The sequence below is a fragment of the Aquila chrysaetos genome, chromosome 4 (genome assembly GCF_900496995.4).
Source record: "Aquila chrysaetos chrysaetos chromosome 4, bAquChr1.4, whole genome shotgun sequence".
Lineage (NCBI taxonomy): Eukaryota > Metazoa > Chordata > Aves > Accipitriformes > Accipitridae > Aquila > Aquila chrysaetos.
In genome coordinates, this window is record NC_044007.1 from 72,048,419 (window position 1) to 72,069,943 (window position 21,525).

Here is a 21,525-nt window from a genome sequence, read left to right on the forward strand (position 1 = left end):
GGCGTCGGCGGGAGCGGTGAGGGGCGGTGGAAACCGGGCTGAGGGGAAAGTTGGCGCCGCCGGGGCGCCTCTGGGAGGCGGTGGTGCCGCCGCCGCCGGGGCTGCCTCTGCGCTTTCCTCCTCCTCCTCGGCCGGTGGAGTGGCCGGGCGGGCGGCTGGCCCCGCGGGAGAGCGGCGGGGGCGAGGGCTGGTCCCGGTGGAGCTGGAGCGGGGGTGAGGGGAGGGAAAAGCGAGCGGGAAGGTGAGCGGCGGTGCCGGGCTGGCTGTCAGCTTGTAGCGTGCCGTGCCGCGGGGTCCCTCCGTGTTCTGTTCCCCGCTCCGCGCCTCGTGTTTTCAGCGGGGGGGTGAGGGCGGTGCGGCCCGCCGGCCGGGCAGGTGGGCACCGCCGGGTCCCCGGGGGGGAACGGAACGGGACGCCGGAGAAGGTCCGGTCCGGTCCCGTCGCCGCTCGCTCCTGCGCTTGCCTTTGCTGTCTCCTGCTATAGAGCTGGTTTGGTTCCTTCCCTCATCCGACCTTTTCTTCCCCCAAAACGTCGGCGGAGCAGCTCGCCGAAGAGTTTGTTGTTGGTTTTTTTTTTTTTTTTTTTTTTTTTGGAGCCCGTCCGAGCGCCGGGTGCCCTGGGGGGGGGTTAGGAGAGGAGCGCCCGTGCCCCTGCCCGGACGGACGGACGGACAGACAGACGGACGGACGGCTGCTCGGCACGGGTCTGCCAAGGGCTCAGAACTGAAAGCCCGGAGATAAGCGGTCTGTGGTACTGTATGGGTCGGGAGGTAGCTCACCTCGAAGGCTGCCGGGTCTCTACAGTGGTTACTTTCAGCATTTCGGGTGCCGACTTACGGATAGAAAAATCTCCAATACATAATTTATCCATATCTATACCCATAATATATCTAACATATATATATATATATGAAGTGTGAAACCAAGTTACCTTGTTGGTGAAACATGCAATGGCAGTAGAAGATGGTATTTCTTTTAATAAAAAATTCCCGTTCATCTTGCAGCATTTCTCATTTCCTCTCTTTACTGAGATTATCTGAAGTAGTTAGTCAGCCTCTCCTTCTGTTGCTTTTCTCTCTTTCGAAGATACAGGGTTTTTTTGGTTTTCCCTGCTAGGGTGGTTACTTCCCTCGTGGCTGTACAGCTTGTTGGACAAATTGCTACTGCTCTAATACCTATGTAATAGAAATCTGAACAAATCAGTACTTTGATAATATTAAATACCGGTACTGCTACTTTGATCATCCAAAACTGTCTTTTTGGTAGAAATATATATATTACTGAAGTACTAATTCTGCAGAGTATTGCATAGAAAAGTTATTCATAAAAAGTGAATTTAGATGTGTGGAATACTTACTTAGCTTTGGAAGGGAGTTGCTTTTTCACTTTTTTTTTTTTTTGTAGTTTATCTGAAACTACTCTGTAGAAGAAACAAATTGTCCCCATTACCTGGGCAGTTTTGATCATAAAGTAAACCGTTAACAAGCAGGGATATGGGGAAGAAAGGTCTGTTTAATTACCATACCCAGAAAAACTTGCTAACGAAATACAAATACTAAATTTTTATGATGCTGACATTCTCTGGCACTATCTTGTGGCAAAAAAATATTGATGGGTTGGTGACAAATGTCTAATACATCTTTGGTTTTTCATTCATAAGAAAAAATGTAATATTCCACATATTTCTAAGTACACTTAACAGAACAGCTCATTTGAAGAACCAGCTTGTGTTGATAAGATTGATTTTGTTTCATTAAACACTCTAATATTGCTGGCAGTAGATTCCTGGAAAAACTCGTAACACTTGTCATATCTCTCTGAGATTTAATAAGCATTTCTTATGTGTCCATTATCACTTCTAAGACAGGGACAGTTAGTTCATGATTTCAGGACAGAAATTTTGGGTAATATCACAGTAACATGTTGTACTGCACAGTACTTAACTTTTTACCCCTATGCCTCCAAAATACTTTTAGTACAAACTAAGACTGTAATAAGACTATAGTTAAGTCAACTTTGTAATTTAATAGCATATCCAGAAAGCTCTATAATTGCTTTGTAATTTATCAATTTGTTTTATTGGTGTAATACGCTTAATGCAGAAGATGATAATGAAAAAGCTAGTGTGGTAGTAACATCACCTTCTTGCATACATTCATGGCTTGTCACGTGATAAATCTTGTTTTCATCCAGTCCAGTGGTCTAAAATAGCAACTAATTTCTAAAGCTCTTGAGTGGGTTTTTTTAATAGTCAGTATTATAGTAGAGACAGTTGTCCATACACTTCTAAGCTGTGACTTAGTACTTTTCGTACTGATGAGTAAATGGTAGCTTTACACAGATGCTAAAAGAGTAACCTTACGTAGGCATGACACCGAAAGTGTTGTGTACAGAAGTCACGTTAAATTCTCCAGGGTGGACTAAATGCAGGAACAGTGAGCAGTTCTTCTATTTTGTTACTTTGTGTGTTCACAAATAGTATTTGTCGTGCTGGCATCTATACATAGGGCTGTTTGTTCACTACAAATCGAGCAGTTAAAAGTAAACTGAAAGTTAATGGTGATGAGGACTGCTGTTGACAACCATATTATTTTAAATACGGTAAATGTGCATTGTAAGTTTTGTAGGAACCTTGTGGTGTGGTTTTTTTTGAATGAGAAACAATTCTGTAAGCTTTATAACCATGAAGTTGAGAACTGGTTGCTGTCAGAGGCAACAGCGTGTGGTCATCTACTGAAAAGTTTGCACTAAAGTGGAAAAGCGAGAGAACAACATTTTCCAGCTGTTTTCCCAAAACTACAGCTTTGAGTATATGAGGCAAAAATTATTTCTTTTAAGTCCTCCTCATATTAGTTGATGTTAGCTTGTAGTGTTGGTTTCTCTTATCTTCTGGCTACCTTTGTGTAGCAGTGCAATGTATATCTTGTTCTATGGTGTTAAATGCACGGGGTTAGTCAACAAGGGGGATTGGCACAATGTTGATGAACACTAGTACATTCGGCTTGCAGGTGTCTGGCTGGTGGTGAGAATCCATAGCTCTGACATTTCAGCCCCTGATGGGAGCATTGGATACCTTGGGCTAGAACATGGGATGGCTTTCACTTGAGTAGGAAGCTACTTAAATCAATCAACAGGCAATTCTGAACTGGGGTTGTCTCTTAAGCCCACAGGAAAGGCAGGGTTTAGGCAACTTAGTCCAGGCTACGTGGAAGTGTCAGTATCAGCCAGAAACACTCTGCCTGCATTTTTGTTTTGGAGTTGGATGCTTTTCATGAGCTGTAGTGTTTTCTTGTTATCAAGGCCTAAAAATCAGAAGGTGTGTACGGTCTTACCTCATGACAAGTGTGAATTAATGGGAGGTAAGTTATTCTTCTGTCGGGGTGTTTACTGAGGGGAAAGAGCAGGCGCAGAGGCAGTTGGAGTGGAGTAACAGATGTGCTGCAAGTTCCATCCTGACTTACCTTGAGATAATTTATTCTAATCTCCCCATATCCTAAGATACCGTTGCCTTCATATCAGCATGTACTGAACCTTACTGGGTTCTTACTTCTATTATTAGCATTGTAATATGAAACTTACTCGGGTGTCCTGTATAGGACTTTGTATTCCTTTTCTTTCTTCTTTTCATATCCCTGCACAGAAAATACTTCATGAAAGGCTAGGAAATCAAATACTATAGAAAACATTCTCCAATAGCTTACTTTTATAAAGCTTTTTTTGGTCTTAATTTTTCCTCCTGTTGGCAAACTGCATTCAAAATCTTGAAGAGCCTTCTCCCTAAGGAAAATTCTGATACTTCCTTACATAATTCAGTCACTTGAACTGTGCCGAAACAACTGGTCATGCCTAACTGCTAGATTTTATGTTTTAGATTTCTAAATGTTGCACATGAGTAATGGAAAGAAAGGGTTCCCATCTGCTGGGCCAGGAAGATTCAAGAGAAACTTCACAACCTCAGAGATGCTTGGTGCACTGCTGTACTGTTGCTCATCTGGTGAGTCCCGTGTGCTCTTGGCTTGCAAGTTGGAGAAGTCCAAGCAAAATCTGGGCGCTGGGCATACGTTTGGAATACAGATTCTCCATCTGGCACTCCTCAATAAGATGTGAGGTATTTTTAAATCGGTTTCCAGGAAAATTTGGAAAAGGTTCAGGCAGAAATGTATCTGCCTTTTCACTGTTCTGAGAGTTCCTCCAGCTTTGGCTGGCACACTTCCACAGTATGAGTGCCTTCTCACGTGGCCTTGCTATGTCATCTCAGCATGCGTCTTCATTGAATAACACCACCTCTCCTTTTAATAAATGCAGTTCTTCTGTCCAAGAAGCCTCACCGTTGATTTAACAGGAGAGCGTATTACTGCATAAGGGATGTGGTAGATCTCTGCAGGCTGTAGGGCCCTTAGTCCGAAGCCAGCACATTATCCTAATTGCATCTGTTTGAAATGAAGATCATTAGGACTGGGCTAATCTGGTTGATTTCTGTGACTAGCTTCCCCCTGTTAAACTTCTGCAAATCTCTCTTGGATATGAAGATTAAAGAATAGTAGATAAGTAATGCCGTTTTACAGACAACGCGGACGTGACAAGAAACAGTGAAGCTTGCACATGGTACAGGCGTAAATTAATCTGCCATATTGGCTGTAATTTCATCAGTTCCCTCTCTTGGCAAGTTTAGGTTTCATACAAACACTTACAGCAACGTATGTTGGGGGGAGAGAGAGAGAGAGTGTCCCAAACTTTGAAGTATGACTAAAAGCCCTGCCGAGGAAACCGTGTTTTTCAGAATCTGAAATTGAAAGGAGCTGTTCAAGCTAAGTGATTATAATCCCTTTTCTAGCAGAAGGAATTTGGGGCTCTTTGAAAGGTGGTGTGTCGCCAAAAGTGAAACAGATACTTTTCCTTGCATCACAAAGTAGAAATACAGCCAAAGTAGTATGTTGCATGCTTGCTTGTATTGACCAGATCAGTATGTTTCAAGAGGTAACGTAGTAACCCTTGTCACGGCCACCTACTTTCTATCATCTTTATCAAGAACCAGCTTTTATCTTCCTAATTCAACCTAGTGGCTTGTGTACTCTGAGCTGGTTAGATAATTATTCTTAATCAATACTGTGCAGTATTAAGGCAGTAACATACCAGTCGTAGGAATCTCTTGTTTTTCTTTTTAGAACTTCCCCACTAAAGTTTAGTGATGCTGCTCATAGAAATTAATGAAAAATGGAAGCAAAAGCCAGTCCTTAATTCAAACCTGTATATGTGTGTTATCAGAGTGGGTGGTAATGTTTTACAACGGGTTGGAGAGGTTTTTTATCATTTGAGGTGAAAACAATATATTTTCAAGTTCTCTGCAAGAAGAAGAAAACTGGATGTACGGAAAGTGATTCTAACTCTACTTTGCTCTTCCATTGTAATGTAATATGAAACTAATTACGTACTTTTCCTTTAAGTTCCCATAACCTTTCAAACAAGCTAAAAGGTTTCATTTCTGAAATGGCAAGGTGGACAATACGAAAGTGTTCTTCACTTTTTTTATTTTCTGAAAGAGAAGAAATGGTAAAATTGGTGTGAAATAAAATGCTTCAACCTTTGTAGCTGGCAAATGCGGTTACAATGGTTTGGTAGCAGCTTTAATTTTAGTAATTCTGACAGATGCCAGTAGTACTAACCAAGGCTGGATGCCTCAACAATATGTTTTAAATAACAAGTAAAACATGGCATGTGCACACAGTAAAGCTACCTTTTCATTTTTTGTATTGTAAGAAGAAAAAGCTCCTTTTCTTTTTAAGTAATTTATTAGTTACACTATTAACCAGTTGGGTTTTTTTTTAACCTAAACAAGACTTTAAAAAATAGCTTTGGAAAAAGAGCAGTTGTAAGCAACTGAAATCACCAGTGAAGTATTTCACTACTAAGTCAAACGCTGTTTTGTTTGCACTTTAAAGTACGAAAGTAGTTACGATTTGACATCTTGTTCATTGATTTCCCGCTGTCCTCTCCCTCCACCCCCAGACAGATTTTAATCTGGTGTATGTAGTGTTATGGAGAGCAAGCGGTTCATAACACCAAACTGTGGTGAGTAACCATGGCTATTTCCCTAGCAAGTTATGTGATACAGTTACGCTCTGTGGAGTGACGCATTTTATGAATCAAAGCTGGGAGCCTGAGCTGTGACTTGTATACGCGTGGGCTTTTGTACTGTAGTGTTGTTCTTGTGTTGTTTTGCCTACAGTTGTGTGAATATGGATCCTGTTGTTCAACATGGGGCATCTCCCAGGGATTGACCCTGGGTATGCAGAGGTCTGGTCTCTGCTCTTTCACTGAGTTTTGGCAGGTTTTTTTTTAAAGCTGCTTATTTTTATCCCAGGTATTGGATGTATATGTGCAGTTGGCTTCTATTTCTACATCTGAGTCAGTGTAAAATGCTTTTCATAATTTTTGCAATTGTCTGTTTTTTTCATATTCTTACCTAGATGGGAAAGGACTGCACTTCTTGAACTACAATGGTACAGGTAGAGGCACAGCTTTTGGTTGTAGGTAAACTTGGACATGTACCTGAAGTTAAGCACATGCAAGGATTTTTTGATTGCTGTGGTTGCTTCAATGCTAGTGGTTTGTCTGGAAGCGGGTAACTTCTTGAAAGTGTTGCTAATGTTCTAAATAACACATTAAAGATCTCTAGTCTGTAGATAAAGCAGGTTGTACTTTGGTCAACGTGAAGATCAGCTAGCACATGCTAAAGTACAGCTTGCCTTATCTTCATATTCTTTCAGAATGTCTTAGTCCATGTTTACTATAGGAAAGAAAGGTGGTTTTGAGCAACCTAGTGAGCACAGGTTGCCCCGACTGGCTTTCAGTGGTTGTTATAGGATGGGACAATTTCTATTTTTGCCACGTACTTCAAGTCATGTGTGTGTATATATATATCTATCTATATATATATCTCAGTAAAGATTTATTAAAGCACCTTGGAAACTCATTTAAAAAATTTGGCTAACATCCTGGCCTGCAGTGTGGATTAACTCCATAGTTATGGTATAGTTCAAACTTTTTTCACGTCCCTGGCTTCTTATTTTTGGGTCCAGTGTGCCAATGGATTTTGTTAATTATCAGAAGGCTTTAAGAAGATAAAATTCTTGAACTCTGATAGTTTGCTCTTTCACACGGTACTCTCTGGACTACTGTTGTTTGATGAAGATCTCCACCCTTGCGAATGCCTAACTTAGTTTTAAATCTTCATTCTCTCAATTCATTCATGAATCAATACAATTATTTATTAGAACCGTCCTTCTGTTAACTTGAATGATACAGTAAGCCCAGCTGCAATTTTGGTCTCTCTTCTGCCCATTGCGACCTTCAACTATGGCTTTCTCAGATGCCTGGTAAAAATAGTGTCACAATTTTCACTTGATGGAAACTCATTGGTGAACTTTAGTTTGGGTAGAGCATAAGCTACTCTCAAAATCATCTTGTGTGTTATTCTATCTAGGATTAGTTTGAAAAGAGATCATGTCTTTTGGGAATCTTTTTACAGAAAGATCCTATCGTATTAAGGACCATAAACTTTTTTCCCTTCAAAGCATGTTTCTGTAAATATAATTTGTTTTGTGTGACATCTGAAAAAGTTGCTAAGAATTTAGTCATCTCTGAGTTTGAATACCTGGTTAAAAACTTAAATTGTCCATGTATTTAATAAAATAATTTTAAAAAAGCAATAGTAGAACAACACAGCTTAGGCTGCTTGTGGACATAAGCAGCATTTGATAGCTGTTACAGTGTTGAAAGCCAGTGATATAATTATAAATTATTTTTTTACAATTTATAATTGTGGAAACAATTGGTGGCATAATCAATACTTTCCATTTTACTCTGAAAGTAATAAGCAGTTTGAGGTGTCACTGAGTAAATTCAGATTTGTGAATATTGGGCAACTCTTCAACTGTGAAAATTCTTGTGATACTGTACTTCACGTATATTAACAGTAGCTTTTAATAAGACTGCATACAAGTGTGGGGTTTTTTATATTTGCAGCCATGGTGGAGGTTTTTTAATTAAAAAAAACAACAAACCTTCAGCAACTGATTCTTCTTGCTTTCAGATTTGTTTGACTTTAGCAACACAGTTGTTCTTTGAAGTAGTTGCCAGAAGGTTTCATAAGCTGAGGGAGAGTCTGTGGGACCGCACCAGTCAGGGCACACTACTGATGTGGCAAGAGACCAAAAATCCCTGACAGATTTCAGAACTCCCTAGCAATATTCTTGTAGTAAAGCAGCTGTCTTAATTGTAGCTTTCCTTTCATTAAATTCAGTGGTTTTTAAGTTAATTTTCCAGTTTTGGTTATGTATGTTTCCTATTCATATTGAAAATGCACACCTGGAGAAAAAGATATCTATCTGAAGGAAGCTGGGGATTTGGCACCTGGGAGCTGATAAGACTCCAGGATTAAGGGGAACACAGTGTTTTTTTGGTAACTAGGAAGTGATTCAGTGTTTAATAATGGGAAAGGTTGTGTTTTCTTTTGTCTTACGCCTTTTCTGAGCAGATATGACTTTAAATATTTGTCTGAAAACTAATAAACTTTTCATTTATTCTGTCCTGATATGCGGTACCTTTGACCAAAGGTACCAAATAACTGATGGCGCATGTGAGCATGCTGTTACTATTCAATTAAGAAGCACTTAATTGCCTACCAGCATTCTGCACCTAGCCAGTCTACTGTGTATATCAGGTAGTATCTCCCTGGAATGAATAGGGAGCGTCATACTTTTGTTGTAGCTGAATGCATAGGCTTGCAACATCACATTTTTTTCTAAGTGTGAAACAAACACCTCTCCACCAGTGTAATGGTAACAGACAACTTTTATTAATAGCATGTGCTTTTCTGGTACATTACTATACAATAATTCAGCACCACGTTGACACCCCAACTGGCTATTTACAAATATGCAGTTGCGTTCAGCATAGGATCTTTGACATCTTGTTGTAGTGAAACTATGTGCTTACTAGTAAGGGAGGGCTATGTGATATTACCCTTTTGACACAAGCTTCACATATTTGGTAAATGCTCAAGTGCAAATACAGTGCTTTGAATACTTTTCCCCCATTTCCTTAGAGTTTTAATTTCTTATGCATATATTACATAATGTGAAGGTGAATTTACACACTTGATTTCTAACTCCTTAGCTAAAGATGGGAGACTCTTTGTTTGCTCTTTTCTATCCAAGTGTTTCACTGAGCATTCTAGGAAGAAGTTTGTTGCCTCTTTCCACTGATTACTTGTTTTGTTACCTGACTTTAGAGCAAAACCGCTGGAAGCCCTGCTCCAGGTTTGCACTGTGGCCTGGCTGCTGAAACACATTCCTGCCTCTTTCATTGCGGGATTTTTTTTTTTTTTTTTTTTTTTTGCTTTTATTAATTGTGAAATTCTTGCATTTTGATGTGGTAGAAGTACTACGCTTAACTCTGTTCTGTAATGTAAAATTAGTTATTTCTCCTTATCAATATGAACAGAACACAATTAGAGTTGTTTAAAATCTGTGGTAAATTGGTAAACCCTGTTTATTACATGTTAATTTATATTGAGCTGATTATATTGGCTTCAGATCCTGAGATAGCGGTACATTTGGTTTTACAGTAAGTGTCACTTATCTAACTGTACTTGGTTTCTAAACAGATATATCTGACTTGTGAGCAATCAAAGGTTTTGTGGCAATCAAACAGCATGATTCAGTGGAATATGAAGCTGGGTACATTCAGAATAGACCTAGTAATAAAGGTAATTCATCACTAGAATAACTTCCTGTTATTTGTGTTGAATTCTTGATTCTGAAAACATGATATAAATAATGTTTCTTCAAAAAATACAACATCCTCTTGGAGCAAAATGATTAAGAGATGTTGTTATCTTTTTATGTAGGAAACCAAGCTTACTCGTAACGTGTTACCCATTTTCCTTAGATTGTGAAGGAGGACTCTGACCCTTTATTAAAAGGAGTTTTGATGGATAACATACTTTTCCAATAGCATCTGCTGAGATTAATTAATGAATTGAACTGCAGTCTTAACAAGTGAGCCTCTACAATCTGATGTACTGGGGTCTAAAGTTAGCTCTGTCATCATGTACTCTCAAAAGCAAGCGATTTTGTTACTATTATCAGTTACAAACTCTGTTACTTGTTAACCAGAGTGTGCTGTTTGACTGACTTGGAGTAGTGTCATGTTGTGTGCTAGGGTCATCTGTATTTGTTTTTTTCTAACTACCCAGGAAGTAAATCTTTCTCACTATAAGAGAACTGGTTTAAAATTTCTCTTTTGGGTGTCAAAGCAAGCAGCCGAAGACAAATACAAGCTGTGTTAAGCTTTTATGAAGACAATAAATCTGCATGTTGCTTAGTCTACCAAGTGCCCGACACTGTAGCGCTTTTATCACCTCATTTACCAAAGGCAAAAGTAGCTTTTTTTTTTTGTGTGTGTCCTCTGTTTTTCCCTCCGCCTCCCATCCCCCAAATATTTGTAAACAGAACACATTAACTTAAATGCCAAACTTGGTTTTATCCCCTCTACTACTTAAGTAAAATTACTTTTAAGCCCAAGTATTAATAATTAATCAATAACATGCTTATCCTTACAACTTTCTCTACAGAAGTAGATTGTAGGCCAAACACTACAGGAGCTCTGAAGACAGTGTTCCCGTAGGTGTCATCTCGGTTGTGTGGATGGTTGCAGCACAGGGTCAGTCCTGTGCGTATCGATGGTCCTCAGCTGCCAGGTGCACACACCCAAAATTGTGTAACGGCCTTTCTTGGTTAGAGATGGCTCGCACGGTTCATTGAAGCTCGTTTGCTTTTCTTTCTGGCAGTGAGGAGAAAAACTGGCTTTACAACCATTTGCTGTACCTTATAAGGCAAAGTTGAACTCTTAACGTGGGTAATAAAAAAAACCAAAAAGCCTGTTTTACTGGATTGATTAGATGGCAACTTCAAGGCAATAGGCGACTGTGCCTCTTGCCAGCAGATAAGGTCCGACAGCGTGACAAGTCTGGCTTTATTAGTGTCCTTCCTTTCCATCTGTTGAGATCCCTTTTGGCTGTTGATGTGTAACAAGTAAACAAGGTGAAAGTTTCTGTTTCTTCAGTACTTTTAACTTTGATGTGCTGTCAGGTGACCTAAAACAACATGAATCAAATGAACGTTCAACTCCCGAGCCTGTTTTGTTGACTAAAGAGCATACTGGTTGTCCATCCCTACTCCAGTAATGTCTGACTCTGTTGGTTAGTTTCAACGTATTTTATATTAAAAAGAATAAATTGAGATGTCTTAAAGACATTAAGCTGGGAATTATATAAAAAGGTTAGTGCCTGCCCTAAGGATAGGGCTTCAGTGTGAGGCTCAGCAAGTATATATGTTGGTTTGCCCACAGGCTAATGAGCAAGCAGGTGCTTGACTTGGGTTCAACCGCTACCTATGTTGCTTCACTCTACATCCTCTGACTAATGGCTGGGCAAGACAAGAGAGGGGACTGGCAGTACGGAAGCATGTGTGGGACTTGAAGGCTTGGGCTGTGGGAGCAGAAGAGAGGAAGAGCTCAGGCTTGGAGAAGTGGCAATCTAGCAGCATAGGAGATGAGAGTAGTAGTACGTACAACTTCAGAGGCATCCTGATGTGCCTATGCAACTCAGTAGGACAGTGAATGGTGCCAGAGGCAGCCACCAAAAGGGATCACTGATGTGTTACCAAATTACTCAATAATAAATAAATAACTTGAGCAGTTACATATATTATAAACTGTAGTGACTTGAAATAAATACTCTGCAGATGTTAACTTCTAATGCCTGTCAGTTCCTGCTGCATTGCTAGTGTTAAGACATGACAGTTGTCCAGTGTTGGATAATTTCTGCAATACAGAGATTTCAGTCTTCACTTCATGCTTAAACTATATTATTGGACAATGGGATACGTTAGGTTAGTATGTTGAAATTTGAGGAGGAAATTGTTAGTGTACTAAACTACCTGTTTATTCCTCCTTTTATTTGGAGGGGGTTTGTGTTGTTTTGTTTGTTTGTGTTTTTGTGTGGGTTTTTTTTGTTGTTGTTGTTTGGTTTTGGGTTTTTTTTGTTTGGTTATTTGTTTGTTTTTAAATTAGAGGCCTAGATATAAGGCAAAAAAAAAAATCTTTCCCTTGAGAACTATTAAACCCTCCAATAGGTTGCCTAGAGAAGTGGTGGAGTCTTTCTTGCTGGATATATTCAAGGTTTGACCTGATGGGACCTTGGAAAATCTATTTTAAAGCCCTGTTTTCAAAAACAGTTAGACCAGATGATCTCCAGAGATCCCTTTCAACCTAGATTTTTCTATGATCTAGGTCATATATAGCCATGTTTTTCTAAAATATTGGTGATGGCTGTGTGAAAATAACATTAATCTTGTTAAAGTAATAATTTTTTATTCCACTGAAAAATAAATGTCGGAGGTAAGTCAGTCCACCAATGCAAAATTTTACCACCACACAACGATACCCTTATTAAAGGAGTTGACACTGTTGTTCTATGTTAGAGAAACCACTATAATACTGATACTCAGTTATTTTTATTTATATGGCAGCAGTCTAAAATGAGGAAAGAGCTCTCAGTCAAGTTGCCTCCTGTAGGATTCTGCTTGATGCACACCATGCTGCTAGAGTAGTGTTTAAAAACCTAGTTTCAAGTATAATCAGAAAGCATTTGACTAGTAGTACCAAATACCCTTTTTTTGGTTTATTATTTGTGATATGTAAATGATGAACGCCTGAATGAAGATGATTTTATGGCTCTGTGTGTATATATAGACACATAATATACATATTGATATATATTTGTTGCAGAACAAATTGAGCATGTTAGGACAAATTTATAAATAGTGGAGATGTATATGTTTCAAGACACTTTGAGGTAGACAAATCCTGTTTGTTTGTTTGGTTGTTTTTTTTCTGTTTTGTTTCTTCCAAAATGACCAGCTGTAGTGGTTGGGCTTCCTGCAGCAAGTCTTTTTGGTTTTGTCCCAGCAGTTCATTGTAGAAATCATTCAAAAGTCAGTGTACTCTTTTGACATTCTTTGTAACACCATGCTAACTAGCCTTTCAAATTTTGCCAAGGAAATTCTGCTGTGCACTGGGTTAGGAAATAATCCTAAGATCTGTATTAGCATGGTGATGTCTGAATGTATAATACATGAAATGTGTACAATGCAGCAGAAAACCTAAAAATTTAGACCTGAATTTCAGAATTGAACTTAAGTATTTCTTACTGGAGATAACAAAGTCCTGTAAGCTACTTCATGGAAAAAAATACTTAAATATTCAAAACCTTATGTGTTAACCTGTGACTGACACGCATGTAAAATTCAGTGTAGGGACTACTTGGCTAAGTTATAATTTGGGTTGAGTTTGTTTAGCAACTTTTGGATACTGTTTCAATCAAACTATTTGGATATCTTGCAATCAAAGCTGAATACATATATATGGATATACTTAATAAGCCTGTTTTATAATGACTACTTCTCCCTTACCTCTGAATTTGGCTGTTGCTCTTAGGCTCTCCTCCCCCCCCCCCCCCCCCCCCCTTAATGGGAAACTGTGGCAATTGTCTTAGTAAAAGCATTTCAGCAGGGAAAAAACTGTTACAAGGTCAGCATTTCTCTTAAGTAAAAACTTTCTATTTTTTTACCTCCTGTGTTGTTGCTGTTGATTTTATTTTTTTCTTTTATTGTTTGATATCTTTATTTTCCCCTGTGTTTAGATCAACCATACCTTTTTTTTTTCCCCTAGCACCTTACCACTTTAGGACCTGTTCTTGAAGTGGGGAGCAAGGTGTTTCCATTGTGCTTGTCTGCAAGAAGAGATGTTTGATGTAGATGTTTCTTACTATTCCCTGACTCCTTAGCATAATTGCAGCCATCACAGACCGTGTTCAAACAGATAGCACTGCTTCAGGCACTGGCGTGCTGTCATCTTTCTGTATTGATTGCTAGATTTATAATTAACTACTGTTTGCACAATTACAAATATAGTAATTTTGGTGATGGCTTCCCTTGGCGGGGCAGGAAGGAAAGGAGGGAAAAGGTCCTCAAATGGATTAGCCCTAAAATAAAGCAGTTGGTGGTTTTAAATGCCCACTACTGGTCATGAGTCCATTTTCTCCAGGCAGGCAGCCCCCAGGATTCTCCTGGGGTTTGTTCTTGGCAACGAGGCTGCAAACCTCCTGCGTTAGCACACCTCGCGGGTGCTCTGGAAACACCATCTCTTGCCGTTGTTTGAGAACCTGCTTCTTGTGCGCTGGTGGGGAATTCTAGCCGTGTGGTTAACGAGTTGCTTGAATGTCCGCGTTTGGTTTTAGCGGCGGCAGCGTGGCACGGTTTGACGGCGTGGGCAGGGGTGTGCTGGGGTTTGGGACCCTGGAGCCGCTCTCTTCGGGGAGTGGGGGGAGACCCAGCAAGGCTGGGAATTGCTTCCAAACTCAGCTTTAGAGCCTAGTTTGTGGTCCAATTTTGGAGGTGTGCATGGCTGGAAACCAGAGGAAAGTGCCCTGTGGTTTGAGTTTTTGAAAAAGGTGTGTTTTACCCAGAAACAGATGCAGGTTTTTTTGGTTTGGTTTTGGGTTTGGTGGGGTTTTGGTTTTTTGAGTGGGTTTTTTTTTTGGCTCTTAAGTAATGCTTCAAATGATATCTTAGTTGGCTGTAATAAACCAAAATTAATTTTTATCTTCTTCCTTTAATTTCCTTTATTTTGGCTTTCAGTATTATTCCAGAAGATACATGACTCCTTTGCTCATAAACATTTTTAATCCTTTCTTTACTGCATTTGTAATGAGAGTTGTATTTTAATACTAAATTTCTTAGACTTGGTAACAGTAAAGTTGATGAAGAGGGAACTGGAATAAACTTATTCAGTCGTAGCTGGACTCATAAATTTAGGAAAAGGTGCTACAGCCTCATAAGGACTTAACTTTACTTCACCTGTTTTGATGTCCTGCTCTTTGCCTTCCAAATATTTGATTAATTAATCAAAACAGTTAAATTAATATTGTTTTTCTTATGGAGCAAATTACAGTACGATTCCTCTGATTTAACCTACCCAAGTAAGAATGCACATAGTCCACACATCTACACCTTTCTTACAAGCTTACTACGCTACAGTGTACTAGTTTAATTTTGTATGTCTTTGACAATATTGCCATTTTTTTTCCTTAATGTTTTAATATTGGTGATTGAACATAAAGTCCTTGGAGGTAGGAGGAAAATAGTTTGCTAAACTGTTGTATACTGAAATATGGTTGGAGGCTTGGGGTGGAAGAAAGTAATTAGTATGGTCTGTGATGATGGTTGTGATGATGCTGCCAGACAGAGATGTCATCTTTGTTCTTCTGAGGTTTTCGTCTCCTTCTCTTTTCTTTCCTTCCTCTTCATCTTTCTGGGGATGGTAACAGAGTGGAGCTGAGGAATTGGTCTGGAAGCATTAAAAGTGAATGCTGACAAAATATTTTATACTTCAGCAGGTCAAACCTTTATCTGTTTGGAAAACAAGAAGTTAAGATCTGTATTTAAGTGTAGTAGTGCATGTCTGGCACAGAAGGTAAGGTGCATGTGGTCAGTGTTAGTCAGCTGTCTGTACACTATGTATTTGAGTAATGTTGGATAAAAAGAGGACAAATTCAGCAGTAAGAGAAGGCCAAACAGTTGAATGAGATGCATCTGAATCCTTACCCAACTGTGCAGATAACTTTGTTTGGGATTGACTAGGACTAAAAAGCAGTGCTGTCAAGGAAACGTTTCAGGCTCAGCATGAAATCATACTATCTAATATTTATGAAGGGAAACCCACAAAAGATGCTGAAATTTCAAAGAGTATTTAAAAAAAAACCCTAACAAATGCCAAAGCCCCAACAAAAAAACCCCACCCCAAACGTGTCTTGTATTTCAGAGTAATTGATGGTCTAAACCTTCACTTTTTTTTTTTAATGGTGCTAGTAGGAGTTTTGTACAAATGAGAACATCACCCATCCTAAATCTCTCTTTTTTTTTTTTTTTTTTTTTTCCCCTGGCTCTGATCTAGTTCCTTAGGAACGAACTTTATTCATTATTTTAAAGGTACCAGATAAGTCCCTTCCACTATCATATCTAATTTCTTCTTCCTCCACTTCTGCATTGCTGTCATACTCGTTACTGTTTGCTTTGTTCCAACCTATCCTGTTATGCTTTTATTCATCCAGTACTTGTTTTCATGTCTGATCCTCTACTTATTCTACTTGAAACTCCTTATACTCTTCAGAGCCTGCACTAATCATTGATTAAATTAGCCTTATCGGTTCTGATTTATTTTTTCATTTGAACATCATCTGATATAATGATTTGGAAATTTATGGAAAGGGAAGCCCTTTCTTCGTAAACACAATAAGAATTAAACCAGGAGGCGTTCCTTTTGTAGGTTGGTTTTTTTTTTTTTTTTTTCTCAAGGTTTTGAACTGCTTCCCAGCCATAGCTCTGCTATGAAGTTCTCTTAGACTTCCCTTTCAAGCATGCCGCTGAGTTTCTCTTTGGCTGCTTTGCATTTGCTGGCTCAGAGTAGGCAACCAGCCTGTTGTTGCATTCAGTCCCCAACAAAACTGTTCTACCACTTATTCTGTCTAGTCTTGCAAGTTGCCTTTACTTTGAAAGGATTCCTGTTCTTGTCATATTGCTTCAAAAGGGGGACTGTACTACTGCATGAATTTACCCTGGTTGAAGGTTAGATACCTTGCTTATCAATTTCGGTGAAGTTTTGGCTAGATTTGGCAGTTAATTCCCGTTACATGCTGAAGTTGAATCCCCACCCTGTTTTTGAAAGGGACAAACTTGTTTAGGTGAAATTCTAGGTTTTATTAATGGTAGGAAAGTGTATGTGGCATAGGCCAGAATTTGTACTTTGATTCCAAAGATCAGGTGGGGGTTGAGTGCATTCAGCATGTGTAAATATTGATGTCATATTCAGAAAGCTCTTGTGGGCAAGCAGACCACTTACCTGGTCATGACAAGGTACATTTTGCACCAGGAAAACAATTAAGATTAAATAAGCTAAGCTGAGTATTTTTACACAGGTGTAATTTAGGGTAGGCAATCTGGAATAGGGGTCATTACCTTTGTTACTGATCATAGCATAAGCTTAAATATTAGAAATCTATATAAAGGTTTAGCTAATAGCTTCCAAAATCAAGTTGTTAATCTCCTTTATTCAGTTAATGAGGTAAAATAAGCTTGACGACATTGTTTGAAGAATTGATTTCAAATTAATTTCTCCTTTAAAGCTCTCATGACAATCAGTTCTTTCCAGGGAAATGAGCTGTTTTGTTTATTGATTTGCTGTATTGCTTGCTTTTGGTCAATTGACTAGTCTTAAGCAAAACCAGAAACACAGTATTGTGTTTTCAAGCAGTCCTTGTTTTGATGCCTTTCCTTTAAAATATAGTTTTGGTCTATAGCAGGGTTGTGAAAGAAACACTAAGCAAAGAAAGCATTAGTGGTTGTGGACTTCTGTCCTATTTCTCAGTCCAACTGTTCTGTGATCATAGCTCTGACCTGATAAGGTGCTGCAGTCAACTCCCTCTTTGCCTGTCCCAGCCTTCCCACTTTAAGTTGGAGGAATTTGCCTGTTGGGAGGCATTCCTCATTATCACTGCCATGCGAAAGCGCCTAATGGTGGGGTAACCGGGAGAGAGATACCGGATCTCAGCACTGTAAGCAAAGCTTTCCCTTTTTTGCTTGTTTCAGTATAAACCACCAATGCTGGCCTAGTGCCTGCATTCCTCTGTAATCGGTTGCCACAGCATGCTAAGATTGCTTTGCAGGAAGTAGATACGTATTCTACCTGCCAGCCAGGAATACAAAAGCTGAAATAGGAAGGATTGGGGAATGTCAGATCTACTTGGCAAACTTTGGTTTGTGTGTGTTTAAAAATGCCTGGCCTTGTCTCGTGTATTAAGTGATTTGAAATGTAAAAACTAAACTAGCCCCCAAGTTTTAAACTCTGAAAAATAGCAGCAGTTGCTATATAGTGGATAATAGAGATGCATTCTCAAACAAGGAGGTTGTTTAATTCTGTAAATTGTGAGGCTGGCTGTTCATGGGAGCTTTAGCAAGCTTGTAAATACAACGTTCAAGAGACTTGCGTTACTTCAGATAGCAACAGGAAGCATTGTTATAAATGCTCGTTTGTTGGATAGCTGTGTTAAAAATTAACAAAAACCACCTAAGTGGGCTTGAATTACTTGTGAAGGCACTATATGTCAGTAGGAGAGTTGAAGAGACAACAACCAACCCAAGAAAACGCCAAAAAAACCTAAACCAAAACAAAATAACAAACCCAAAGGAGTTGAGCAAGCAGCTCTTTACCAAGTCACCCTTCCAAAAATCCCACTCTACCCTGCTCCGTTTTACTTCCCCCAAACTCCAGTCGTGGCTTGCATGGTTCCTGCTCACTGTGAATGCAAGCCACCTTCCCTCGGCCTTCTCATGGGCATCCCCTTCACTGGCCTCAGGTTTCCAGGTTCCCAGTATGTTCCGCTTGATTTGGAGTTGGCCGCCAGCTGTCAGAACAGAGCCTGAGCCTGTCCACATCAGTTGTAGCCACTGGAACAGGCAGACTTATCACTTTGCCAGCACCGTGAATTAAAGTGCACATAACTGAGAAAAATAAGTGTATCATTTTGGTAGCTTCACGGCAGAAGATTTAGAAGGTATTTGCCTAAAAGTTGGCCTAATGTTCTTGCCCACCCTGAGATGGTGGAAGGGTTCTCTGCCTGCCCGGGTCCAGGGAAGTGTTCCGTGCTGCCTGGGACCCGGCTGCCCGGCCAGCTGGCAGCTTGTGGCTAAGCTTGGCACCAAAACCACGTTGCATGCTGACAGCATGCAAAAAAAGCGGCTGCTTTTTAACTATTTTGGGGCTTAAGTGAATTAATTTGTTGAAAGGGAGGAGCTGACCAAAAGATCACTGCGTTTGCGATGGAGGGAAGACACGGGAGTATCTATTTTAGATGAATGTTTTTCAGAGTGGTTTCCTTGTGGTGCGGTATGCTGCGGTCAGTAGGTGCGTGTTAATGTTGTAGGGTGATGAAAAAATTGCCTAACAGGGATGTAAAGATGTAAACGTTTAGATTTTGCTGGTCTAAAGCATACACTGTTTAAATGCTCATGGAAAAACAGAAAGCACAGATTGTTTGCAAGCTAGGACATGTCCTGTCCTAAGTTTACTCTATTTTTTTCTTCACTGTGTGTAGGAATTGCTTTCTTCTTTTAAAGTGAGGACACCCAAGCATGTGCAGGGATTGGAAAAAAGGCTAGCCATTTTGGGTGGCAGTGTTGCTCTTTTTTTGTTTACCTAATCTCTTCATGCAGGAGAAGGACTTGTGCAAAAGCTATGTGCAGTCAGTGCCGCTGCAGGTCCTGGCAAACAGTTTGATCTTATTAGATGGAAGATAACAAATTGGTGTGATCATAGATGTTTTGAAGTCTCTGCAATAAACCGAAGGGGGAAGAAAAAAAAGGTGTTCTTTGGTAAGCTTAAGATATAAATTTGTCAGCCAGTCATAAATGGGGAGTAAGATGAGATGAAGATAAAGAGGAAAGAATAGCAGAAAACCGTTCTTCCATGACAGTTGTTTACAAAGTGCAGATGTTTGCAGGCTGGCTTTTCTCAGTGTCTATTTGCTTTTTCTTCTTGAAGACTTGCAAATCACCACATTTGTAAACTTTCTGGAGAAGTTCTCCCCTGGTTCCCTCACATGGCAAATAATCTTCATACATGAACCCCTTCAGTTTTGCTAATCTGAATATGTAACAGTTATGATCAAAGTATCAGGAGGTGTTTTAATTTCATCATGTTGTTTAGGTTCTGGCTCTGAGTTGCAAGACTTTTGCAACACATTTTCAAGTTCTTTCCTGTAGTTAGAGAGGTAGAACTTTGTGTAATTCCTTCAAACAAATCAGTTTTGTGAGACTTAAAGATCTTCTGAACTTGTGTTGTTTTGAATGGTCCTGGAGGATAAATTGAATACAACTATAGTGTCTAAAAGAAATTTTTTTCTGTCCTTATAGCTTGAAGTTAAGTTGTCAGTTTGAAGTTCCCTTCATAACATAACTTTTAATTTTCTGACTGCTATTGTGTGCCTCCTTTTTTTTAAAGGAAGAATTGCTGTGGTTAAGTTATTCTACCATTTTATCTTTTTCAATAGTATTCTGTGGTTAACTGCATGATTTCCAGTGCTTTGTTCCAGATCCCTTTGGGGACCTTTTGTGGCTGTAAGCTTTATAGCGGAAGTCCTCTGTCATGCTTGAGAGAATACATTTTAAAAGCTCATGGCAGAACATGGATTATAAAATAGATGAAGCATGAATGTATAGAAAACAGTTCCATCATGTTTGAAAATTTAAGGTCTGAAAGAAAAGTCTGGGTGCAGAAAGATAACTCGTCTAAAGAGTGTTTTGTGTTCACTAACACAATTTACAAGATAGGCTTTCTTCTGACATCTGGATGTTTCTCCAACAGGAAAGTTTTCTTGCATAAAATATGGACTGGGTTTTTTTTTTCTGCCAGTGATGAAACTTTTTCTTCCCAAGTTTGAATGGCACACAGTCCTATGTTGTGTTGAGAAGCAGACTGAGTAACAACCATCAATGGAAAACAGTGGGTGACAGTGCAAAACTTTAATTTGGCTTTGTCTTGTATGGGATCAAGAGTTCTGATCACAAATCTAGCATATATAATTAAAAATTGCTTAAGAATCTGTTTGAGTTTGTCAGCTGAGTACCATTTGCAGCAGAAAACTTTTGTCATTGGTCTTGGTAGCCGTTGCTTGCCTGCTGCTGAGGTTTGTGAAAGCAATAAAAACTGTTTTAGCTAATGCATGGGCAATATTGGAAATCTTTAACAGTAATGATGGGCAAATATGCAGTTTTGTTTTGATGTTGGGAGACCTGATGTTGCATGTGTGTAAGCTTGTGAAGACATCACTACTAATGGCTTTATTTTATATCTGAATACTTCAAATGAACCTCAGGCAGCTGAAGATCCCAGCACTTCCAAATTTTTCACAATTTCATTGATTAAATGTCTAGACGAGGTAGACTTTAATTGAAAACACAAAATTATTCTAAGGTGGCGACTTCATTAGTGCAGGCTTTGCATAGTGCTGTATGACGTTCTGAATTCACTCCTCTTGCTCTATATTTTCTATTTGCTTTTCATCCCCTTTTCAAGTGGCAGGTAGATTTCACAGTCTTGATCCACTACTCAACTGTGCCCACAACAAGAAAGAAACCTCAGTCATCTGTAAATTCAGGCTATTTCTCAGGTTTTGCAACAATGCACCAGTGAAATTTGAGTGGAATTTCTATTTTCTTTAAAAGTGGAGTTAGCTTTCTGTGGCATTAATACTGTGACGGCCATGATTAAGGTGTTTGTTCTCCTTCTCTTCCCCCCTTGGCAATGGAAATCAGTCACCGCTGCCGGCAGCATCTATTTGAGATGGC

At 39.4% G+C, this 21,525-nt stretch overlaps 1 protein-coding gene across 7 annotated transcripts in view; it reads left to right on the forward strand.

Annotated features, from left to right (window-relative positions):
- The window catches only part of PTPN3 (protein tyrosine phosphatase non-receptor type 3), a 199,818-nt gene that overhangs the window by 66,791 nt on the left and 111,502 nt on the right, over window positions 1-21,525 (forward strand). The gene's annotated exons all lie outside the window — the stretch shown is intronic.